The sequence below is a fragment of the Poecilia reticulata genome, chromosome 17 (assembly GCF_904066995.2).
Source record: "Poecilia reticulata chromosome 17, P_reticulata-male-v2, whole genome shotgun sequence".
Lineage (NCBI taxonomy): Eukaryota > Metazoa > Chordata > Actinopteri > Cyprinodontiformes > Poeciliidae > Poecilia > Poecilia reticulata.
This window is the reverse complement of record NC_088846.1, coordinates 30,138,977-30,164,315: the sequence shown is the minus strand read 5'-3', so window position 1 is coordinate 30,164,315 and position 25,339 is coordinate 30,138,977. Positions and strand designations below refer to the sequence as shown.

Genomic DNA, 25,339 nt, shown 5'->3' with positions numbered 1-25,339 from the left:
CTGCCAGATACTTTGTTATGTGAAACATTAAGTGAAAGGTTGATGCAGACGATGTCGGCAGCTTCTGTCCTCTGCCAACTCTGTGTATCTTTGTACTATTGGTGTCGATTTTGACGGTAATTGTTAACTCTCCACTGGATCACATTCAACAATTGCTGGATATTCAGGTTTCAACCAGTTGATCTGGTTAAAAAATGGCAGGGGGTTTTCTGTTTGTGACACGGTGATGATGAGTCCAGCATATTGACTGGGATCGACCAAGCAATACTAACTACTTTAAATGTTTTGGACTCAAAGCAGCAATGAAAACTAAGCAGCCTAACATTAAGTCTGAGCCATAGCTGAACAACATGAGCACTCAGACATGAGAGCTGACAAGCTGAGCGAAAGAAGAAAAAGAACAAACTGCTGGCGAGATTATCAAAAAACTGTGAAAAATGCCAAAGAAAGCAATCGATTGTTTTGTTCCTGACTCATGACCCAGAGTCCCATTCTCCACAGGCTAATTGTATTAACCCATTTTCTGCAGATTGTGAAAACTCTCCTAATTTCTTTATTGATAAAGTTGTAAAAACTGGGACTCTAATCTCATGAGCTGATTATGATTCATTGGTTTCTGTCACCTGCTCTTTGGTTTTTGACGAGTTTGAGCCAACAAGTCACCTTTACATACCGTAACATACCAACTTTATTTATAAAGCACTTTAAAACAACCACAGCTGATACAAAGTGCTGTACATTAAAACACAACAATAAAAACATAAAAACTCTTACAGTTTAAAAACAAAAACATACAATTTAAAACTAGATCCAGCTGGAGTTGAAAACCAAGTAAAATAAATGGGTTTTAAGACGAACTTTAAAAGTGGACAGTGAAGGTTCCTCTCTGACCTGCAACAGCAAGTCGGTCCATAACTTTGGGCCCATGACAGAGAAAGTCCTGTCCCCTCTGAGCTTCCTCCTGGATCTTGGTACCTCCAAGAGCAGCTGATCTGCTGACCTGAGAGACCGATAGGGTACGTAGGGGTGAAGAAGCTCAGAGAGGTCAGCCGGGGCAAGATTATGTAGTGATTACATGAGCGTGTTGGTCACCTGAAGCTGGTTCCACCCAACTCTTTGGAGAGCTCCTCACCTCTCTTGATAGTCTAGTCCAAGTTTGATGATGGACTGATGACCTGCCCAGGGTTTAGCCTGCTGCTTGCCCAGTGATTTCTGTAGATAGACACTGTCTCCCTTGTGACCCTCGTTTGGGACAAGCGGCTTTAGATGATGGATTTAGAAATGTCTAGCTATACATTTTAGCTTCCACCTCCAGTGACTTGGAAGTTCTTGTCCTTTTAGACTTATCAGCTGCATTTCATACAGTGAACCACCTCATGTTACCCTCTCACCTGGTGCGGCGTATCGGTGATACTCCGATGGGTCGGTCTAGATGCTACTTCGGTGGCCACATTTCATCCTCTGCTCCTCCATTATGTGGGGTGCACAAGGCTCAGTTCAGGCATCCTAGAACTGCTCTTTATTCGTTTCCACTTGACTGCATATTAAACAAACATGTTTCCACTGTTATGATGATGACAGATTTAATAAAGATGGGAGCTGCCCTAAGTCACTATATTTTGTCTCAAAAGGCTCTGAGTTTTCCTCCAGTTTTGCTGCCTGCCCAGTTTGTCTCTCAGCATATTATCAATTTAGAGAAATGAAAAATAAAAACCTTATTAGATCTTCTCTCTGAACAGAGATGGCTGTCTTCAATTAGTCTGATAGTATACTTTGTCACACTTTGGATTATATTTGTCCTCTTATCCGAACTGAAACTTTTATTATATAAGATCATTTTGATCCTTTGTAGCTCATCTGAAAACTCTGGCTTTAGTTAGAAATGGAAAGGAAAAACATATCCATAAAAACTCCTTGAGAAGTGAACTTAATGACCGGTATGAGCCTGATGCCCTCCAGTGGACAATGTGGGGTACTGTGTTGATTTTCTCTGTAGGTTTTTGCACAGGGTTCTGGTGTTTCCTGTCACTGTGGGCTGCAGAGCGCAGTAGTACACAGCAGAGTCTGACGGACGGAGATCCTGGATCTTCAGGTTGAACTCTGAGTTGTTGACCTTTGCATCAAATCTGTCTTTGCTGAACTCTGGAGCTTCGTCTCTAATTCTAGCATATTCTTTCAGCATGTACTTTGGGAAACTGTTTTCTTCTTGTTTGTACCAGAACAAGGCATAATTTGTACCACTGGCCTTAAAGGTACATCCCAGAGTCACTGAGCTTCCTGCAGCAGCAACAACGTCTCCTTCTGTCTGCTTCACTGAGTCTCCTTTACACTCTGGGGAAGAACAGAACATGCAGAGGAAGAGATGGATCAATAGAGATGATTGATTAAAGGAGAACAATCAGCAGCTTTCCAGACTTCTCCTCCATGCAGAGGAAACATGTTGATCTTTGTATCTTACCAGAGAAAAGAGCAGCCAGAATAATCCACAGCCAATGTTCCATCTGTCCAACAAGGTTTAAACCAGCAGGAGAAAGCAGCTGATGTTCAACATTCAGTCTGACTGTTGTTCTCTTCACAGCACCACTTCTTATTGACACAATGCTGGAACACAGAGCACAAGGAGAGCGCCGCCTGCTGGAGCATGTCGCCCCCTGGTGGAGAGGAGAGGTGGAGTTCACCAGAGTGGAGACTATTGTCAAGAGCTGAGAGCTTCTGTATGAAGCAACAATGTAGAACAATGTGCTGGTTTTTACCAGGCTAGTTTTAAAGGCTATAGTATGAAAGAGCTCTCTCTGTCACAACAACAGGAGATCTAATAAATTTGCCACAATGAGAGAGACGGGGTGAAACAGACGGGGCCAAGAAGGTCTGTCTCAGCCTCATGGACAATGATAATATAATATATTGGTTCCGATTTATTATTGTTTTTAAAGAAAAGGCTGTTTTATTCCACACGCCTAAGAAACCCGATAAAAACCTGGACATTGTCATCAATCAGTGATGTCTGGATACTCAGGACATAAGGGCAGGTCTCGCTGCTACCTCATCACTGGACCCTGGTTTTTTATTCAAGCATGAATAAAGGCAACAATATAAATAAATCTGCTTACCTTTCATTGCTGCCCTGGGAGTATATCACTAAATGAAAGTCAGTGATCCAACGGACTTCATTGAGTCTCCAGGACCAGCAGCTGGACACTCAACTTCTCCTGGACATGAAGTCAGAGGGACAAAAGGACAACCTGTCTCACTCAGCTGTAGCTACGCGACAAGATCTGGGTCTCCTGACGTCATTCTGGCCTTCAGGCTCCTGTTTGTCCATTAGAAACAACATGGTTCCTGATCATGGATCAGCAGCATCAGTCCAGCACATAACAGCAGGGTGCAAGATGCTGGCAGGGAAAGCGTACATGGAACGACATAACCAAGTGGCGGGCATAGTGTACAGGAACATCTGTGCAGAATATGGACTGGAAGCCCCGAGATCAAAGTGGGGAACCCCCCAAAAGTGGTGGAGAATGACCGAGCTAAGATCCTGTGGGACTTCCAGATCCAGACAGACAGAATGGTGATGGAGAACCAACCGGACATTGTGGTGGTGGATAAACAACAGAGGAAAGCCGTTGTGGTGGATGTAGCAATACCAAGTGATTACAACATCAAGGAAAAGGAAAGTGGAGAAATACCAGGACCTCAGAGGAACTGGAAAAGGTCTGGAAGGTGAAGACCACAGTGGTGCCTGTGGTCATCGGGGCCCTCAGGGCGTCACCCCCAAACTGGAGCAGTGGCTCAAACAGGAACAACATCATACATCTCAGTCCAGAAATGTGCAGTTCTAGGCACAGCCAAGATACTGGAGGAGAACCTCAGGCTCCCAGGAGGGAAGGAGGGAGAGAATTATAATCATATTAACATCAGTTATTTAGCCGCATTTTTATGAATATTTTTAATATCCACCTAGTTGAACTACAAATCCAGATCCCGTCACACATAAAGCAGATAAATAGATCAACTTTTTCTCGGTAGAGTCAAAAACCACTGACTGTGGCCCGAATAATTTATAATAAATTAAATTAAGCGACTTCACTTAAATTACATCACTTCACCCGCTGGTGTCTGAACGCTCAGCTTCACTAATTCCTCCTGGTCGCATCTGCAGAGAAATCTGCGCTGGTTCATCAGTCAGTTGGATCTGTCTGATCAAACTGATCAATTAAACTCTACAAGCTTTTTACCCTGTGTGTGGGACGATACCGTCTTCCTGCTCCATTTGTTGAAACCACAGGGTGAGTTAAGTTTAATTTGCAGAGGCGGATTATGCATTGATTATGCAGCGCACTGCGCATGTTACGTTCTAATTAACTTCTGCACCGTTATTTATTTTCTCAAGGTAAACTTCTGACTCCTCTGTTTAGACTATAAATAGATTAACACCACATTGGATTCGCTTTAGTTTTCTCTGTTCTGTATGTAATGGAGACTGGAATTATGCACACACCATTTCAACCAAAGTTTTGGAATGCGCTTCTGAACCAGAAGCTGCAAAGCATCCGGTCCGTAACTCTTCAACACTCCAGGTCAGAAAAACGCATTTAGTTCAGTGTCCATGAGATGATTCTCAGAAAAGATTCTTGTTTTATTGATTGATCTTGGTTTCCTCTGCAATGAACTCTTTGCGTAAAGTTTATATTGAATTATAACCTGTCAAAGGATGGACAGCCTTCAAATTTTTCCATCATTTAAAAAAAGAAAAAAGGTAAAATACAGAAAATATTCCGGTAACGTGACCCCTGATATATATCTGTGTATATATGTATATATGCACACTGAGCAAAAATATAAAGCCCCGTGTCAAATATAAGAGTTTTATGAACATTTGAGTTATGCAATATATAGAGAAACATAAACTATACTCTCATTACTGATCTTCATATCAGCATTGATAACATGATGGTTCGGCCATTTTTAGTGGATCGACAGTCCTATGAACCTGATAGGGGTCAGGTTGAGGAATTAGACTCTGACCCAATTGGCTTCCCGTAGGCGGTTACAGACAGTCTGAGGTTTGATGCGTCTGTTGTGCAGACCGATAGTCTCATCAGCTGTGTGTCGATGGTCTGAGCCGATCCTCAGATGGACGAGCCGATGTGGCGATGTTGTGCTGGAGTTGGTCACACGAGGATGAGGTCGATCTGCAGTAGAGCCGGTCTGTTGGAAACCAGCTCTTCAACGGCCAATGGTCCGATAACGGACACTGAGTCGTCCAGCTGCTGCTCTGGTGGACGTCCTGCATCCAACATGCCAATGGCTCCACATAACATCTGAGGCTTAATGACTGGAGACATAATGTGACATTTTAGGGCCTTTTATTGTCCAGCTGTTGCTTTTTCTGTCTGATCACCAAGTGGACATGCCCCACAATGCACTGAGTGTAAAAAAAACAAACAACTCACTGACAGCAGGTTGGTTTGAAAATTATACACAGATTAAGAGAAATATTAGTTTGTACAATAAAATGTCAGCAAATGTTCATTTACAGTTGTTACCTCCACATGGCAACATTATTTAACATGGGGCCTTTATATTTTTGTTCAGCAATATGTAGTGCATTGAAATGTGTTGTGGACTGAGGCTTTAGAAATAAACTGCATTGAATAAAACTCACCTCTAAGGAGAGACGGAAGCAAAACGAGGGAGAGCAACATGTCTTTGGAGGTCTTAGAGCCACACAGCAGATCAACAAGGTTCTTCCACTGCAGCAGGAGGAGGAAATGATGTCATTGGATGAGCTGGAGGTCAGTGGGCGGGGCCACTTAACCTCAACCAATCAGAGAGTTTTCTGCTTCCTCAGCAGCTCTGTCTCTGATCTTTACTGCTTCATGTCTCTGTTGTCTTTGTCTTCAGTCCAAAGACTCAACAACCAGTGGATTAACAGGGAGTGAGGCCCTCTGGTGGCTGCTGTGGAGTACTGCAGGTTTTAGTGGTTTAACAGGGAGTGAGGCCCTCTAGTGGCTGCTGTGGAGAACTGCAGGTTTTAGTGGTTTAACAGGGAGTGAGGCCCTCTAGTGGCTGCTGTGGAGTATTGCAGGTTTTAGTGGTTTAACAGGGAGTGAGGCCCTCTAGTGGCTGCTGTGGAGTACTGCAGGTTTTTGTACAGCGTTCTGGTGTTTCCTGTCACTGTGGGCGTCACAGCGCAGTAGTACACAGCAGAGTCTGTCACTGCAGCAGAGGAGATCAGCAGATCCATCCGGGTTTGCGTTTTTCGTACTCTTCCAGAGAATTTAGACTGAGAGTCTTTCTGCATTTCTTCAACTTCCGTATTAAATGTCAGGAACTCTGGCGGTTTCCCTGGATGTTGTCGATACCAGAAGAAATAATCTGCTGCCCCTTTACTGTAATTGCAGGATAGAGAAACAGAGCTGTCGACTGAACCAGTCGTCTCATCTTTCACTGGAGTAACGTGTTGACAGATGACACCTGAACAAGGAAAACATGTCAACTTTTTTCATTGTTTTTATTTCTGTTATGATTTGTCATAAACAAATTCCTGACCAAACATCAAACTGACCTGTTAGTGAGGTAATGATCAAGAAAAGCTCATAGTCCATGTTGAAGAGAGTTGATGTTGGTGGTTAGTGCTGATCTGCACTGAATGATGAAGTGTCTCTTCAGTCATTCAGCTCCTCCTCCTCCTCCTCCTCCTCCTCCTCTTCTTTTTCTCTGTTAAATCAAGAAAGAACAAAAGCTTGGAAAAATGAATTTGTGCTCTGGTATTTCCAAATAGCAAGAACTGCAGACACACAGAGAGTCAACAGGTTTTCTCCAAAACACGAGAATTCATCAACAAAATCATTCAACCTTCGTCACAATAATTCGTGTTTCTCCATTATTTTCTGCCTTCCCCTCTGGGGATCATTTTCTTTTTCAGACCCCCTGCTGCCTTTCCCTCCCCACAACTGAAATACTATTTTGAATCTGTTCATATTTAATACTTTATCTGTTAATTCATAATTTAGTCGCCAGAGCAAATAAATTATTTTGAAGTTATCAAAACCTCAAAATAATTTCCAAAATCAGTTTTTCAAATTAATCTGTAGCATTTAATCAAGACTCAGTTTGAAAAAATGCTAATGATTCACTGGGACGTGGATTTTTAGACTTAATACAGTAAAACTTTTAGCAACATTAATTGGTTATTTATCAGCTTGTTCAGTTTAGTTTTCCACAGGGTTTATAGTTCTTAACATTTATTGTGAAAATCGTGCAGTAATTTTGCTGATAGTTCAGCTTGCAGGTGAGATGAAAAGTGTAACATTTTTCTGCAGTTTCCTGCTGATGGAGTTTAAGAGCTCTGAGTTTCTGATTTGGGTTTTAACTACGAGTAAAGTTGGACCAGAATAAAGTCTAATTTCATGATAACTTTTCACCATAGTGGCTAAATTGTGGATTACTGTGGATCTTGTCAGGTTATGGTTGGTGGTTTAACAAATGACTAAGTACTAAATGTTTTAGCAAATCAGAAGCAAATGTTCAGCCCAGAACTTTGAAACGATGTTTAAACAACGTTTTATTTAGAACCAGACTGACTGCGAGGGTCACGTTACATTTCACTCTATCGAAGCTTTTTAACTCAACGACCAACTTGTACCTTTTAATTTGTCTGAACTAAGTGACCATGAGCCTGGGTGTAGCATGTTGTAGATCATGTAATGTCCTGCTGTCTCCCTGCTGCTGCTCAGGATCTGATGTTGGAGCCTGTTAAGAATTAGATTTTTTTTTCTAAATTATTAATTTTCGCAGATCTAAGGTGATGTGAATGGTAGATCTATTGTTGTGTATTTGTTTTGCTTAGACCCTCCTGGTCAGCCTCCTGCAGGGATCAACAGGCAGCTGCTGGTTTGATCTGAATGTTTGGTGAAGAGTGAAAAGGTTTGTGTGCCACAAATTAACGTTTATATTTGAAGTCAACTCACAGATTATTTTTTATCTTTATAAGTAAAAGAAACTCTGTGAAATCAGAAAAGTCTCCAAGTGCTTTTCATTTTGTCTTTGAGTTGAAAACCTCCTCCTGAGAGACTCTGGCATTTTGGTTTCCTGGACTTTAGTGATGCAACAGTGGCCAAACGCCTGGTGTCCACTTTGACATCATGTTTAAAGGCCTCATGGTTTCCTGCCTGTCAGGCTGGAATCTTTATTCTTCTGACTTACACTTCCAGTCTGAACATTTTGATTTGTTGTAACGTTGCTGCAGACTCTAGTGAAGAGGCAAAGTAGATGTCAGCAAAATATCTCTGAGAACTGAACTTTATGTTTGTTCACTTTAACTTGTGGCAAAAGTGATTTTCAGATTCTAAAAACTGAAATTCATCAAAAATGTTTCTCAAAGTTTGACTTTAAGGTTTTACGATATCCACCCAGGTTATTGCTGCTGTTTCTACCATGTACTTGACTGATTTATAAAAATGTTTGCCTTGATTTAATATAATGATCTTAATATCAACAGGAGAAGAATCAGACTGAACCCTAATAAACTGTAGAAAATGCCCTCTAGTGGCCGCTGTGGAGTACTGCAGGTTTTAGTGGTTTAACAGGGAGTGAGGCCCTCTAGTGGCTGATGTGGAGTACTGCAGGTTTTATTGGTTTAACAGGGAGTGAGGCCCTCTAGTGGCTGCTGTGGAGTACTGCAGGTTTTTGTACAGGGTTCTGGTGTTTCCTGTCACTGTGGGCTGCAGAGCGCAGTAGTACACAGCAGAGTCTGACGGACGGAGATCCTGGATCGTCAGGTTAAAATACGTTTTCTGAGGTTTTCCAGTAAATCTGTGATTGTTTTTTTCTTGAGTAGTCTCCACAGTATCTCCATAACGTTTCATGATGTACTTTGGGAAATCATTTCTGTTTTGTTTGTACCAGAACAATCTTGGGAATTGATCACTGGTTTCAAAGGTACATCCCAGAGACACTGAGCTTCCTGCAGCAGCAACAACTTCTCCTTCTGTCTGCTTCACTGAGTCTCCTTTACACTCTGGGGAAGAACAGAACATGCAGAGGAAGAGATGGATCAATAGAGATGATTGATTAAAGGAGAACAATCAGCAGCTTTCCAGACTTCTCCTCCATGCAGAGGAAACATGTTGATCTTTGTATCTTACCAGAGAAAAGAGCAGCCAGAATAATCCACAGCCAATGTTCCATCTGTCCAACAAGGTTTAAACCAGCAGGAGAAAGCAGCTGATGTTCAACATTCAGTCTGACTGTTGTTCTCTTCACAGCACCACTTCTTATTGACACAATGCTGGAACACAGAGCACAAGGAGAGCGCCGCCTGCTGGAGCATGTCGCCCCCTGCTGGCTGCTGTGGAGTACTGCAGGTTTTAGTGGTTTAACAGGGAGTGAGGCCCTCTAGTGGCTGCTGTGGAGAACTGCAGGTTTTAGTGGTTTAACAGGGAGTGAGGCCCTCTAGTGGCTGCTGTGGAGAACTGCAGGTTTTAGTGGTTTAACAGGGAGTGAGGCCCTCTAGTGGCTGCTGTGGAGTACTGCAGGTTTTAGTGGTTTAACAGGGAGTGAGGCCCTCTAGTGGCCGCTGTGGAGTACTGCAGGTTTTTGTACAAGGTTCTGGTGTTTCCTGTCACTGTGGGCTGCAGAGCGCAGTAGTACACAGCAGAGTCTGTCACTGCAGCAGAGGAGATCAGCAGATCCATCTGGGTTTTATCTTCACTCACACTGAAGGAGAAACCAGGAACCGGATTCAGGAGTTTTGCTCCATTTCCTGTGTGGGAGATCAGGAACTCTGGAGGTTTTCCAGGATATTGTCGATACCAGAAGAAATAATCAGTCGTGGCTTGTTTTGAAGATTTATAGGACACAGTAGCAGAGCTGCCGTCTAATGTGAAGACTTCATCATCAAGAGGAGTAAGTTGATCACAGCTGACACCTTAAAGAAGAAATATTTATCAATCTTTAAGTTGCAAAGATTTTTATAGGGAAACATTTAAATCTTAACAGTTCAAAGCATCTCGATCCAATCTGACCTGTTAGCAGGGAGGCGATGAGCAGAGACAGACCATAATAGTCCATGTTGAGCAGAGTTAATGTTGGAGAGTTGAACTGAACTGAAGGAGGAAGTTTGAGTCTCTTAGAGATCAGGATCAGATCAGCTCCTCCTCTTCCTCCTCTTCCTCACAGCTTCAGCTGTTTTATTCAAAGAAACGTGTTTTTCTCTTAAAATCCGTGAATAATTTAATAAATATTAAACTCATGAAGTTTCTCACTGTCTGAAACTTCATGAGTTCTGTGAAGTTGATGCAGAATATTTTTACTCAGAGATGAAGTCTTGCTGATAACTGGACTCATTGTGCCCAGAGGAAGATGATGCTCAGTTCAGATCCAACAACGACAGAACATTTTAAAACGGGTCGGCCTCAATGTCCTGCTGGCTCTGACAGAGAATCATACTCTACGTTAAAGATTCTCCAAACTGAAATGATTTATATTTAATTAAATATCACCAAATCTTTATCTTGTTCTTCTTCTGCTAAACTATTTGACTAAGCTGCAGTTCATTTCTAGATTAATTAAGTCAAAAGTTACTAAATATTTCCTCAGTAAATGTCACAGACTGAAATCACTTCAGTTCTCCAGCAACCAGAGAACATGAACTTCCTGTTTGACCCCTGACCTCTGCTGCTGCTGTCCATGGTGCTGGACAGCCAGCTGATCAGCCAGTAAAACTAAATATTTAAATATGATGCAGTGGAAAATTCACATAATAAACCCATATTGCTTCATTTAGCTATTAATTAACACATGTTTTTTGGCTTTATTTTAAATTTTATAGTTTACCTAAAATCAACCAGTATAACCAGTATAGAAGTGACTTGAGTTTTAATATTTACTAAATCATCAGTCGGTTCCAACTGTTACGCCTCATGATGATCAGTTATTGATCAGATGATCAGTTCTGCTCTGTAGTTCTCATGGGGGAGGGTTAGCAGGCCTCCAGCTGCATATCTGCTCACACACCTGGATCAAGTGAAGCGCTTGTTCCCGGCCTGTTGCAGAGCTGAATGAACGCTGCTGAATTCAGACGTTTAGGAGGAGAGATGCATCCAGAAGGATGGACTGGAGGACTCTGGTCTACAGAGTAAAGCTGGATGAACATCAGGAAACGTTTCTGTACATAATCAGTTAAGATGTTCATTTAATGCCGTCAGTATGGAGACACACACACACACACACACACACATTTCAGAGGTTTCTGTTCATTTCATATTCATCCCACTATGAGTCACTGCAGATTATAATGCATTAACAACTGTTCAACAAAACTCCACTGCTGAAGACCAAGACTTGTCTGTAATTTCTCCCTCCTTAAATAAAGTTTATGTTATTTAATCTGGTTCCTCTGAGTCTATTTACTGAGGGAGTCTGAGATATTTAGTCAAACATTTTCACAATCTTCTACTTAAAGCAACAAAAGCTCATGGATCTGAACCTTCAACCAGTTAAACATTAACAGCAAATAATTTTATTGTAGCATTTTTTTTGTTTTTGTCTTCATCCTGTCCTGTTTCCATGATCTAATGCAGATAATGGTGATGGTTGAGACGAAGCTCAGTCACAACGTCTCATCTCTTTGTTTTCAGGTCAAAGACTCAACAACCAGTGGTTTAACAGGGAGTGAGGCCCTCTAGTGGCTGCTGTGGAGTACTGCAGGTTTTTGTACAGGGTTCTGGTGTTTCCTGTCACTGTGGGCTGCAGAGCGCAGTAGTACACAGCAGAGTCTGACGGACGGAGATCCTGGATCTTCAGGTTGAAGGATTTGTCGTTGATCTCTGCATTGAATCTGTCGTTGTCGAACTCTGGAGCTTTATCTGGTACTTTCGCATATTCTTTCAGCATGTACTTTGGGAAACTGTTTTCTTCTTGTTTATACCAGAACAAGGCATCAGTTCCACCACTGGGTTTAAAATTACATCCCAGAGTCACTGAGCTTCCTGCAGCAGCAACAACTTCTCCTTCTGTCTGCTTCACTGAGTCTCCTTTACACTCTGGGGAAGAGCAGAACATGCAGAGGAAGAGATGGATCAATAGAGATGATTGATTAAAGGAGAACAATCAGCAGCTTTCCAGACTTCTCCTCCATGCAGAGGAAACATGTTGATCTTTGTATCTTACCAGAGAAAAGAGCAGCCAGAATAATCCACAGCCAATGTTCCATCTGTCCAACAAGGTTTAAACCAGCAGGAGAAAGCAGCTGATGTTCAACATTCAGTCTGACTGTTGTTCTCTTCACAGCCAGCTGTGGATCCAGTGTGCATGCCGCACTGAGTAAGCACCGCCTTTGTTGAGCTCTGCCACCATACACAAAGACACACTCCTGCCTCAGGGTACGTTTATTCACTTTTATTGATTCCCATTAATTTCTATAACTAATCTTGATGTTTCCCAACGCCTAACTCAAAAATTATGTTTTTATTGTGTTGACATGGCAAAATGTCCTCACAACTATAAATGTCCACACAATGTTAGTCGTTTGTCAAGTCCTCATAATAACCCCTAAACCAGCACACACACACACACACACACACACTCATTTTTGTGTAGCTATCTTTGTGGGGACTTTCCATTGACTTCCATTCATTTCTACAGCCTAAACTTGACCTTTACCCTTTTTCTAACCCCAACCAACCAAAACTCAATTCATACCTTGGTCCCAACTCTGACCCCTTACCCAAAAACAGGGTTTCCCCTTGTGGGGACCGAAGCCTGGTCCCCACAAGGAGCATTTGGGCCCCACAACATAGTATGTCTCAGGAAAATTGTCCCTACAAGGTATTACAAACAAACGCACACACACACTCAGCCTCACACACACTAACACACACACACACACACACCACTAAATATATACTTATGTGTTAAAATGACAGATAATCCAGTCCTTAACATTTTCTAAATTATTACCGCTGAAGATAAGCTAGCATAGCTAGCCTACTCTCCACTTTATTTTAATTAAAGCTTTTTACTGATCTGTGAAATATGATCCCCTTGGATCATGTTATCTTGCCTTCATAGAATTGAATATTAATATCAAAACTTTGCGTCCCATTTTCAGATCCTTTGCTTGATTGTGTCATTTCTCCGACCCTAGATATTCCTGCAAAGCACCAGCGCATGAGACGCATTGCAAGTCACATGATGTCCAGTCCACCAGATCGCTGAGCGGACTGGACATTTATGTTTTACAAAGGAGTTTTAAAAAGCATTAATTGGTTATTATTGCTTTGAATACAGAGCAGCTGCTGCTGAGTTACTGTCAGCAAATAGATGAAGGCACATAAAGAGTAGAGGGGACTGTCCCCATCAGGCCAGATTGGGTGAGGACATGTCCACTCCTGTCCTTCACATGTGATAAACTACTAAAATATTGTCAGCATGTTGATAAGCAGTCAGGTGTGACTGCCAGACTCCAGGACAGAGTCCTGCTTGGGGTCTGGGACAGTAAACATGTTCCTGCTTAATTCTGTTTGTCCATCAGATAACAAACAGGACTATTTAAAAGGTCCTTAGGTGTTGTTCTTTTCTTTCCAGGCTTTAGTTAGCATATAAAAGAAAGCTGTCTGTACATGGCGGTTTTTAAAAGCTGGTCCTGGCAGGAGTCCGATGTTCCAGACTTGGTGGTCCAACCTATCCCCAGGTTGGGTTTTGGTACCAAAGCTCTGAGAGCTGGGAATGTAACTCCAAAGACACTGGCACAGCTTCATTTAGACGGGCTGTTTACTAAACGCCTTGACAAAATAGAAATAAAAGACAAACCTGTAGGTATAGATACATTTACAGACAGACAGACAGACAGGCGACACACACTTTAACAGAAGTTGCATCATGGCCGCCTGCCACTTCGGAGGTCTTTAAGAAACAATCTTTGTCTTGTCCACTCTAAATTAAAATATAAAGTAATTAAATCACCATAACTGATAAATTCACAAAGTATTACAAATATAATTACAAGATACCTTGACAGCTACAGGAGACACAGGCTGCATGTAGCTTGTTCCAGGCTTCTGTTCAGTCTGTTCACTCAGCCTATCACACTATAGCACATTTCAGCAGCAAGCTATTTCACAGTGCTTTACATCATTAAACTCTAGAACAGAGTCATGCAACACTGAATAAACAATCAGAAACATGAACCCAGGTTGGGATTCAAATCCCACTTGTTTATGATCCATAAGCAGCTCTGAACTGGTGGGTTTTAGTCGAGATTTAAAGGATCTCAGTGTTTCAGCTGTTTTACAGTTTTATGGAAGTTTGTTCCAGATTTGTGGTGCATAGAAGCTGAATGCTGCTTCTTCATGTTTGGTTCTGGTTCTGGTGGCTGCTGTGGAGTACTGCAGGTTTTAGTGGTTTAACAGGGAGTGAGGCCCTCTAGTGGCTGCTGTGGAGTACTGCAGGTTTTAGTGGTTTAACAGGGAGTGAGGCCCTCTAGTGGCTGCTGTGGAGTACTGCAGGTTTTAGTGGTTTAACAGGGAGTGAGGCCCTCTAGTGGCTGCTGTGGAGTACTGCAGGTTTTTGTACAGGGTTCTGGTGTTTCCTGTCACTGTGGGCTGCACAGCGCAGTAGTACACAGCAGAGTCTGTCACTGCAGCAGAGGAGATCAGCAGCTGAAGCGTCTTTGTTGTTTTCTCGTGTCTCAATGAAAGCCGTCCTGTTGTGTCTGAATATCCTGAGGTGACCAGCTGTGGAGAAGAACTGGGCGTCTGTCGGTACCACAGGAGCAGGTTTACTGTTCCTGAATAGTTGCAGGACAGAGTCACATTGTTTCCTTCCAAATCCAGTTGATCGTCTTTAAATGGTGTCAGTAAATCCTCAGAGGATCCTGGAAACAACAGATTGATATTTCAATTTGAACAAACTCAAAGCTCCAGATGTTTTCCTGCCCACTGTCTCCTTCTCCACCTGCTGCATCTTTAGATGACTTACCTGGCTGAAGGCAGAAGGTCATCATCATGCAGGAGAAAAGCAGCAGCAGCATTATTTCCCTGGTACTAACAGAAGAACAGAGAGAACGCAGCAGCTCTTCAGCTCCAACACAAAGTCTGTCAGAGTGGAGCTCCTCCCCTCACTGAGCTCTGGCTGCATTCAGCCTGGTGACGGGCCGTCCCATTAAACCCAGTCCAAACTCAGACTGAGTCTGCTAGAACCAGTCGGAATGATTCAGACCGGGATCCGGAGGGAACGCTGCAGCTCTTCAACAGCCGGATAAACGTTTCTCGTTTGTTCTGCCTGGGAGACAAGAACACCTGATGGCAGCTGGTCTGTGGAGTGACAGAGAGCTGGAACACAGAACCACAGCAGAGCACAGAACCTGGTAACGCTGCCCTCTAGTGGACCTGAATGGCTGAGGTGAGCAGAGCGGAGAAAGGCTGCATCAGAACAAAATGTCCAGAGGAAAAATGACCAAACAAATATTAATGCAAATAAAACATCTAAAGTAATTATTAGGGCTGTCAAATTATTTCTTAAAAATCAGGTTAGAGCGTCAGGATTTTTGTGAATTAATCACAATTATTTAACTGTTCTGGGGATCTTCCTGTTCTCTGAGCGCCACAGAGCAGCAGGTTTAATCCAACGTCCCTGTTACTAGTTTTTTATTACTTGTATTTCTTGTTCAGGTTTTATCACATCAGTCTGAATCTTGACAAACCTTTGAAGAGCAGTGAGTGAGGCCCTCTAGTGGCTGCTGTGGAGTACTGCAGGGTTTTGTGGTTTAACAGGGAGTGAGGCCCTCTGGTGGCTGCTGTGAAGTACTGCAGGTTTTTGTACAGGGTTCTGGTGTTTCCTGTCACTGTGGGCCTCACAGCGCAGTAGTACACAGCAGAGTCTGTCACTGCAGCAGAGGAGATCGTCATGGACATTTCTTCTTTGCTTCCTTTAAATGTCATCCTGTCCAGACTTTCTGCTCCACCTGTAGGTGAGTGAGACTTCAGGAACTCTGGATGTTTTCCTGGATTTTGTCGATACCAGAATAAAAAATAAGCTGAATCTTTGGTGTAACTGCAGGTCAGAGTAACAGAGCTGCCCTCTGAACTGAACTCCTCAATCTTCCCTGCAGTGAGTTGTTGACAGTTTACACCTGAAGGAAGAAAAAAGTGATATAAGTGAAGAACAACAAGGATCAGATTATTCTCTGAAAGACTCCAACCAACCTGATCCAGTGATCAGAACCAGCAGAGAGAATCCAGATGTGAGCAGAGACAGCATGTTGAGCAGAGTTAATGTTGGAGAGCTGAGCTGAAGGAGGAAGTTTGAGTCTCTTTAGAGTTCAGGGGCAGATCAGCTCCTCCTCTTCATCCTCTTCCTCACAGCTTCTGCTGCTTTCTGATGGAAATAGTTATTTCAGAACATTAAACAAGACCTTAAAATGCACTTTATTCTGGTGAAGGTAACAGTTTCTAGATAAACAGCCCAGAATTGTCTTATGACCTTGTGCTGCTGTGTGTCGGGTCTGTTGGTTTAATGAAGATTTTCCTCTTCTGGCTGATTTTAGCTTGATGACTTTATGACTAATTTAATTTCTAGTTTTAATTTCCAAATCTAAATTTTACCTTTATGGTCTGCATGATACATGTGGTTCCTGTTGTCCAAAGGATTTCACCTCATCATTGAAGGAAGTGGATGCAGAGGAGAGAATCATCCTCTGACCTGCAGAGGTCACCGAGGTCAGCTGAGCTAACCAGAAAAATGTTCTGACCCAAAGGTCGCGCTAGACCTTTTTGTTATCCGTCATCTTGACCGACATTAAAAAAAATCCTACATGTACCATTTTTATCCGTGAAATTACAATCATATTAACATCGCGGCTATTTAGCCGCATTTTATCCGGTTAAGCTAATTTTCACCGTGAATCCAGATCCCATCACAAATTAAGCAGATAATGCATCTACATTTTTCTCCGTAGTGACAAAAACACTGACTGTGGCTCCAATAACTTTTAATAAATTAAATTAAGCGACTCCACTTAAATTACATCCCTTCACCTGCTGCGGTCTGAATGCTCAGCTTCACTAATTCCTCCTGGTCACATCTGCAGAAAAATCTGCGTTAATTCATCAGTCAGTTGGATCTGATCCAAACTGATCAGTTGAACTCTGAGTGTTTTACCCTGCGCGGTCCGGTGTGAGCTTTTACCAGGATTTTATTTTATTTTTTGCGTGGATTCTCTTCTCCGAAACGGACAGATGTCACGTTTGCCGTGATCCTCCAGAACGCCGCTCTCCACCCAGAAGGCTCCATTTGTTAAAACCACAGGGTGAGTTAAGTTTAATTCTTCGCAGCGGCGGAGCCGCGTCCACATCGGTTGCTCAGCGGACTGCGCATGTTACGATCTAATTAACTTCTGCACCGTCATTTATTTCCTCAAGATAAACTACCAACTCCTCTGGTTAGACTATAAATGGATTAAAACAACGTTGCATCTCTTTAGTTTTCTCTGGTCTTTAATGAAGACTGGAATTTAATGTGCCATTTACCAAATGCGCTTCTGAACCAGATTCTCCAGAGATTCCGGTCCATAACTCTTCAACAGGCTGCAGCTTCCGGTCAGAAAGACGCATTTAGGTCAGAGTCCATATTCAGAAAGGAATTTTTAATAATTGATTTCAGTTGCCTCTCAGGTTAAATCTTTGCGTAAAGTCTATGATGTCAGCCCATGTGAACCAGTCAAGGGTGTTGATTAAAACCCGTCTGATGGGTATTTTTCTCGAACCTTCATTAAAAGAACCACAGACAACGTATATGAATTTTATGACCAAGCTTTTGCAAAGGTAGAAGACTCAGCAAACTGCTCCTCCAAGCCGTTCACTGAGCGTCTGAAGACCTTTGGTTACAGCTTGTCTTTTATTATCAAGCTGAAACAGGGAGGATAGGTAAGAAGACAGTAGAGACAAATTATTACTGCACACAGGCAGTTTCTAAGATAGGGAGTATTCCGGTTGATAAGAAGGCACCTGTGGAAACATAATTTAAGGTCTGAGAAACACACAGTTAACTGTTTCACATGAAGACACAGGCAGATGGGCCTCCAGGTCAGTTTATACACACAGAAGAAAGAGAACACTTTAAATTGAACATTAGACTGAATATGAACTAAAGTAATAACAAAATGATAATACCAAAAAATCTCTAACACTGTCAAATGACCGACAGGCTTTACATTTTCTGGTTAAAAAAATAACCGGTCAAATACGGAAAATATTCTGTTAACGCAGCTCTGGTTCCCACTTTTATTGGTTAATCAATAAATATTTTGCCATATTGTCTGAACTATGAGCATTCTGTCTCTAGTTGATCATAAAATTGAGTAAACTAGAATTGCAAATAAATTTGCTCAGTGGAAAAGACATTATGAAAAACTTGATTTTTGATTTGTTTTTGCGCTGAGATGTTTTTTCGGCTGTCAAAATTAGTGTGATCAACAACCTGATGTTACTACTGGCGGAAAAGACGAACAAGACGACAGGAAGTGGTAAGAAAATGAAGGCGCAGCATCAACACAGTTATTCACTTTTAATTTTAACTGGCCTTCTTATTTTAGTTGTGAAGTTTTTGAGATTAGTGGAGCAAAACGCAGCTCCTCTCCTGTTTCTCCGTCTGGCAGAGGAGGCCCAGCAGCTGCAGCTCCCTGAGCCGTCATCACTGCTGCTTACATTTCCAACTTGGTGTTTCTAGATGTTACTTCCTATTTCTTTCTCACAGTGAAACAAAGTGAGGATGCATACAGCAGTAACCACTGATGCTGAATCGGTTCAGAGGTCCAGCCCGACTCACCAGGTTATCCATGTCAACCTCCCAGCATCAGTGTTTCATCCTCACCACATCCACTAACTGATGTCCTTGATAGATATTTTCTCAACCTACATAAAAGAACCACAGACAACATATATTAGGTTCCAACCAAGCTTTTGCAAAAGCGAGAAGACTCAGCGACCTGCTTCTCACTGGGTGTTCTGTCGACCTTCAGCTCGTCTTTTATTAGCAGGGAAGGGAGAGATGAAAAGGAAAAACAAGTTTTGTCTCTGCACACGGGTCATCTAGCTGTTTCTCATGAGAGCTAATTCAGGACAGGGAACATGAGAGAGATAATCATGTTGCAGAGAAATTCGGTGAGAGTGGCTCAAAAGTTTTCACACACAGTAAACAGATAAAACTTCTAAATGAAAACCAGAACATTAATATAAGATACTCCAGTGGACAACGTGGGGTACTGTGTTGATTTGCTCTGCAGGTTTTTGTACAGGGTTCTGGTGTTTCCTGTCACTGTGGGCCGCAGAGCGCAGTAGTACACAGCAGAGTCTGACGGACGGAGATCCTGGATCATCAGGTTGAACTCTGAGTTGTTGACCTTCGCATCAAATCTGTCTTTGCTGAACTCTGGAGCTTCGTCTCTAATTCTAGCATATTCTTTCAGCATGTACTTTGGGAAACTGTTTTCTCCTTGTTTGTACCAGAACAAGGCATAATTTGTACCACTGGCCTTAAAGGTACATCCCAGAGTCACTGAGCTTCCTGCAGCAGCAACAACTTCTCCTTCTGTCTGCTTCACTGAGTCTCCTTCACACTCTGGGGAAGAACAGAACATGCAGAGGAAGAGATGGATCAATAGAGATGATTGATTAAAGGAGAACAATCAGCAGCTTTCCAGACTTCTCCTCCATGCAGAGGAAACATGTTGATCTTTGTATCTTACCAGAGAAAAGAGCAGCCAGAATAATCCACAGCCAATGTTCCATCTGTCCAACAAGGTTTAAACCAGCAGGAGAAAGCAGCTGATGTTCAACATTCAGTCTGACTGTTGTTCTCTTCACAGCACCACTTCTTATTGACACAATGCTGGAACACAGAGCACAAGGAGAGCGCCGCCTGCTGGAGCATGTCGCCCCCTGGTGGAGAGGAGAGGTGGAGTTCACCAGAGAGGAGACGAGGCTCCAGCAGCTGCAGGAGGAACTGGTTTTACTGGTTCTACTGGATATTGTTAAGTTAATAAATGACCACAGAAACATCAGCTGCTGCTGTTAACAAAATGAGCTTTTTTTTATATCTCATGTAGGATTCCTTCAGTTGAATCATTTTTCTCAGTAAAGTGTCTCATTTCAACAGAAATCTTCCTGATTTGTCACAAAGAGCCAGAAAGAAGCAGCTGATCACCTGCAGGGTTGTAATGATTCCTAGAATCAGTGACTCGATTCCTCACAGCTTCTTTAAGTTAAGTTTTGTCGTGTAGCGCACCATGTTCCAGCAGGTGATTATTTATGCTGCGCACCGTCCTCATTTCCGTCTATAAGTTGTTGCTAAGTGCTAGCAGCATAATGTCCAGTTTTCAAGTTGGAACTGGGGGGATTTTATTTATTGACAACAACGTCTGGGTTTTAGTCGATGTTTGTGTAACTGATGGCATCGTTAAAACAGGCGCGATGCGTAGAACACAACAACCTTTCTCCTCCCAGAGCTGCTTGCTGGGTGTATCCACCTCATTCCCAGCCCTCATGAGGCTCTGCGTGAATTTGGGACACGACATCCGCTGCAAACTGGAATCGGCGTTTGTTTACATGTTAGCAGCTAGCTAACCAGCTTTCTTCAGAGGTTTTCAGCTGTAAAATATGTGGGAACTGCAGCTGTCACTGCTTCATTCTGGCAGTAATGTTTCTCTGCTACCTGTGAGGGGAGGGAGGACGACTTGAAGTCGCCCCCAATAACCTGCACTAGCATATGTAGCTGCTTCACTGACTCTGGTTTTCTCCTGGTGGCTTTCTGTCCACCAGTGAAACAAACAGGTAAAGCATTTTGGGTTCTTTCCTCAAGTTTAGATTTTTCAGCCAAATTCTTGTGTCCTCATCTGTTGGTAGACGATCAAACTTCACCGCTTCTGTCAGGAACTCTCCATTAAAACACACCTGTTACAGCCACAAGATGGTCTGATTATGAGAGCCCAGCCAGTTACCTGAGGGGTAGTTTTCACTTTCCATGTTGCTCTCCAATGGGTTGATGTTCGGTTCGGTTCTAGCCCAGTTCTGAGCGTCTCCGTATTGTGGATTGGACCGCAGCAGTTGTGCTCAACTCTCCGTTTGCAGCAACACTTGGTAATGGAGAACCTCTAGGTTCTGGTTCTGATGGACTCAAATAGACCCAGATCCCTTATTTTCTTATGGTCTTATAGAAAAGTATTGCTGCCCCAAATGTAAAGATAAAGACTCAGATATTTGATATTTAATCTGTTGGATTTACGTGATTCAGTTAAAAGATGGAAACCAGTAGCCACACATGAACTTTATTATGTTTTCAAAAACCCAAACAGAAATAAAATTCACATCACACCAAGCTAATGTTATGAGGCTGAGATGTTTGACGCTGTGGGCAGAAAGCTGCGACGTTTCCGTCTTCATTTCTTCAGACGAGCTGCTAAGTCTGTCATCCCCCTCCGAACTGGACGTTGGTGTTTCTGCCGCTGATTGTGATTAAACTCATAATTACGCTCCACTGTACTGAGCAGCTCTGATAAGACTGCATGTCCGTCTGCTATTTTACTTAATATAACCGAAAGAACTATGAATATAGATTAGCATGAAAACTATGACTTACAGTGAAGTCACCCTCAATCATTTCTACAGTAACCGTCCCAGGAATGAGGAGGAGCTGATGGACTGAACAGCTGCTGTCCCAGACCCTGAACTGTCAACATAAAGCAGGATGGATCCATGTTTTTATCTCGGTTCCACCAAAGTCTGACCTGAAGGTCTGAAGGTTCGACTCATCAGACCAGGAAACGTCTGGCGAGTCGTGTTTAAGCCCTCACTCTGCCCGGCATGTTTCAGACGCTTCCCTGGTTTCAATGGGTGGATGATTAACAGGCTTCATTGCAGTCATCTGAGTGTTGAAGCAGGGAACATCTAAAGCATGCAGGGCGGCTGTTGTCTGACAGGAGGGGCTCCTGGTCTGGTCTCCTGCTGCTGGAGTCCATCTGCTTCTTGGAGATGTAATTTATCTCCATCAGGTGTGAAAATAACATGAGATTCATCCCATCATTCAAAGCTGAAGACTCTTTACTTTCACAGTAAATTTGGACCAGAATGTTCTGCATATTGTCTAAACTGAGTTCAAAGCAATAAAACAATGTTAGATTCTAAGAATCTGATGTGCTGTCTATTGGCCTAGTCAAAGGTTCCTTTGCAGACCCAGCCTGCTGATTGCCCAACAACTGGCCCCTGAACCTGCTGCTCTCTGATGAACAGCAGCTCCTCCTGGCCTCCGTCTGAGGAAACGGTTCCCTTTACGCTGAACCCTGATGGAGCTGAGAAAAGATGAGATCGTTCATGTTTTCCTGCAGACGTTAGAGAGGCCGTCTTAACAATCTCTGCTGAACTCTTTTATTTTCTACTTTTACAGAAGTAATCCAGTCATAACTATTAAAGAATCGAGTGATTAAAAATATTAGATTTTCCTGTAACTGTTCTACTTCTGTCTGAAGTTTTTGAAAGTATCGTTTATAATCTACCTGCTGTAAGAACAAGCTGTGATAGAAAAAGGGCCATTTAGAGCACAGATTAGAGGCTTAAGGTTGAACTGTTTCCAAACCCAGGATGTCATCACCTCTGAGACAGGAAATAAAACCGGACCAATCAGCAAACGGAGGGGCAGAGAAGGAGCAGGATGAGGGAAGAACGGCCATCAGCCGAGATCCAGACGGAGAAAGAGACGGACACTGGAGCGCTAACGTAGGAAAATATAATATCTCAATATTTCTTATATCACGATACAGTCAAATGAGTCCCAGTGTTTTTTAAACTACAGACCCCGTTTCCCTGCTAGAGGGACAAAAGCTGCTTGGAGATGATGACTGTCAGCTTGTCAACAGGCTGAATATTAACTGAAAGCATGAAATGTTATTGAGAGACGCAGAGATTTTCAACACTATAACAATTACAAGGTCAGGAAAATGTTTTAATTAAGAAAAATAATGAGAGCTCAGCGATGCTAGCTGGACTTTGACAAGACGTGATGTGGACTTCTGAGTTTTGGGTTCAAATATAAAACAAGGCAACTTTAACGCCAATCCTGACACGTCATTGGTGGAGCAGATTTTTAAATTAGCTAATTAATCATAGCTAACTTTAGCCTTCGATTAGCTAATAGCAGCAGCAGCTAATCTGACATCATTTATTAATAATCACAAAATTAACATCAAGCCTTAAACGTAAAGCCGTAATGGACTGAATGTTCTGTTCTTTGGAAACAACATGTATCCTGATGCATCAGCGTTTCGGGCAGATCATTTTCAGGGACGGACTAGTGATGCATTCATAGCACGTCGGATAAACCACACTCACAGTTAATTAGATGCCAAAAGTTTATTATTTTATTATTTCAACAACAATTTATATTCGATGGTGGTGAAAATGCCATTTTAAATTTTAAATCTCAGACTCGATGCGTCGCCCAGCCCGACTCCGAAAACTGGCTCCAGATTATGCATCTCTCATGGGCTAAGGCTCAAATCCAGAAGGCAAACAGAGAATTTGGTCAGTGAAAATCCATCGACGCTGTCAGAGCAAAGCAACTGCTGACTGCAGCTGCTTTCTGGTCGAGAAACTTTCAAGCCTTTTTCCAAAAGATGCAATTTGTTGGGAGTATAAAAAGCTATTTCTGTCTCCAAAAGCCTCCACTTTAGTTTCAGCGTTAGAGAAAGACGTTAGACTGAATGAGGAAGAGTAGCATTTCTATCGGTGTCTTTATTCCCCACACGCCCTGTGAGTGAGGTATCTGAGCTCCTCAGTGATTAGCAGCTGCAACCACAGAGACTCTGATCAGGCAGGAATGATCAGAATCCATCTGATATGAAGCTGAGCTGTGAATACCACTTCCCTCCTCTTTGAAGAGGAGTCAGATATCTGTGTTCAGGTTTTTGTACAGCCTCTTCTCCACTTTGTATCACTGTGTTTCCAGTAGCAGTAGCAGAGAGCTGTGTCTGCCAGGGTTAGCTCTCTGATGGTCAGCTCAGTGGAGGAAGATGATGCTGCTGATCCATGATCAGGAACCATGTTGTTTCTAGAGGACAAACAGGAGCCTGAAGGTCAGAACCACGTCTGGACCAGTGGATGACAGGAGACCCAGATGTTGTCTCCTGCTGGACCTGAACTAGAATCCCTGATCTAAAACTCACCTCTAATGAGAGACGGAAGCAAAACGAGGGAGAGCAACATGTCTTTGGAGTCCTTAGAGCCACACAGCAGATCAACAAGGTTCTTCCACTGCAGCAGGAGGAAATGATGTCATTGGATGAGCAGGAGGTCAGTGGGCGGGGCCACTTCAACTCAACCAATCAGAGAGTTTTCTGCTTCCTCAGCTGCTCTGTCTCTGATCTTTACTGCTTCATGTCTCTGTTGTCTTTGTCTTCAGTCCAAAGAGTCAACAACCAGTGGATTAACAGGGAGTGAGGCCCTCTAGTGGCTGCTGTGGAGTACTGCAGGTTTTAGTGGTTTAACAGGGAGTGAGGCCCTCTAGTGGCTGTTGTGGAGTACTGCAGGTTTTTGTACAGGGTTCTGGTGTTTCCTGTCACTGTGGGCTTCACAGCACAGTAGTACACAGCAGAGTCTGTCACTGCAGCAGAGGAGATCAGCAGATGAACTTGATTTGTGTCACTCACTTTAAAATCCATTTCAGACTCTGATTTTGAGAGTAGCATTCCAGTTCCAGAGTGAGAGATCAGAAACTCTGGTTTTTCTCCTGTATTTTGTCGATACCAGAAAAAATAGTCATCTCCAGCCGTTTTTCTGGAGTAATTGTAGGACAGTGTGACAGAGCTGCCTTCCAAACTGAACTTTTCGTCCACATGTTCATTAAGATGTTGACAGTTGACACCTATAAGAAAAATTATCTGTTACTTTAATTTCATACAATATAATGAAAAGAAATAATAATCCTCTGAATGCAACATTTGTTTATCAGAATCAATCTGACCTGTTAGCAGGGAGGCGATGAGCAGAGACAGACCATAATAGTCCATGTTGAGCAGAGATAATGTTGGAGAGTTGAACTGAACTGAAGGAGGAAGTTTGAGTCTCTTAGAGATCAGGAACAGATCAGCTCCTCCCTAAAGCTCTCTGTCTCGCTCTCGGCATTTAACTGCCAGATATTTTGTTATGTGAAACATTAAGTGAAAGGTTGATGCAGACGATGTCGGCAGCTTCTGTCCTCTGCCAACTCTGTGTATCTTTGTACTATTGGTGTCGATTTTGACGGTAATTGTTAAATCTCCACTGGATCACATTCAACAATTGCTGGATAT

The 25,339-nt window shown here is 42.7% G+C and overlaps 1 long non-coding RNA gene across 1 annotated transcript; it reads right to left on the bottom strand.

Annotated features, from left to right (window-relative positions):
• Positions 1-4,851: 4,851 nt before the first annotated feature.
• LOC145547919 (uncharacterized) lies at positions 4,852-24,576 on the bottom strand. The gene is made up of 2 exons (XR_014084203.1): positions 24,215-24,576; positions 4,852-5,335 (listed from the first exon to the last, which is right to left on the bottom strand). It is a non-coding gene; the product is annotated as an uncharacterized LOC145547919 (long non-coding RNA).
• Between the last annotated feature and the right edge of the window lie 763 nt (positions 24,577-25,339).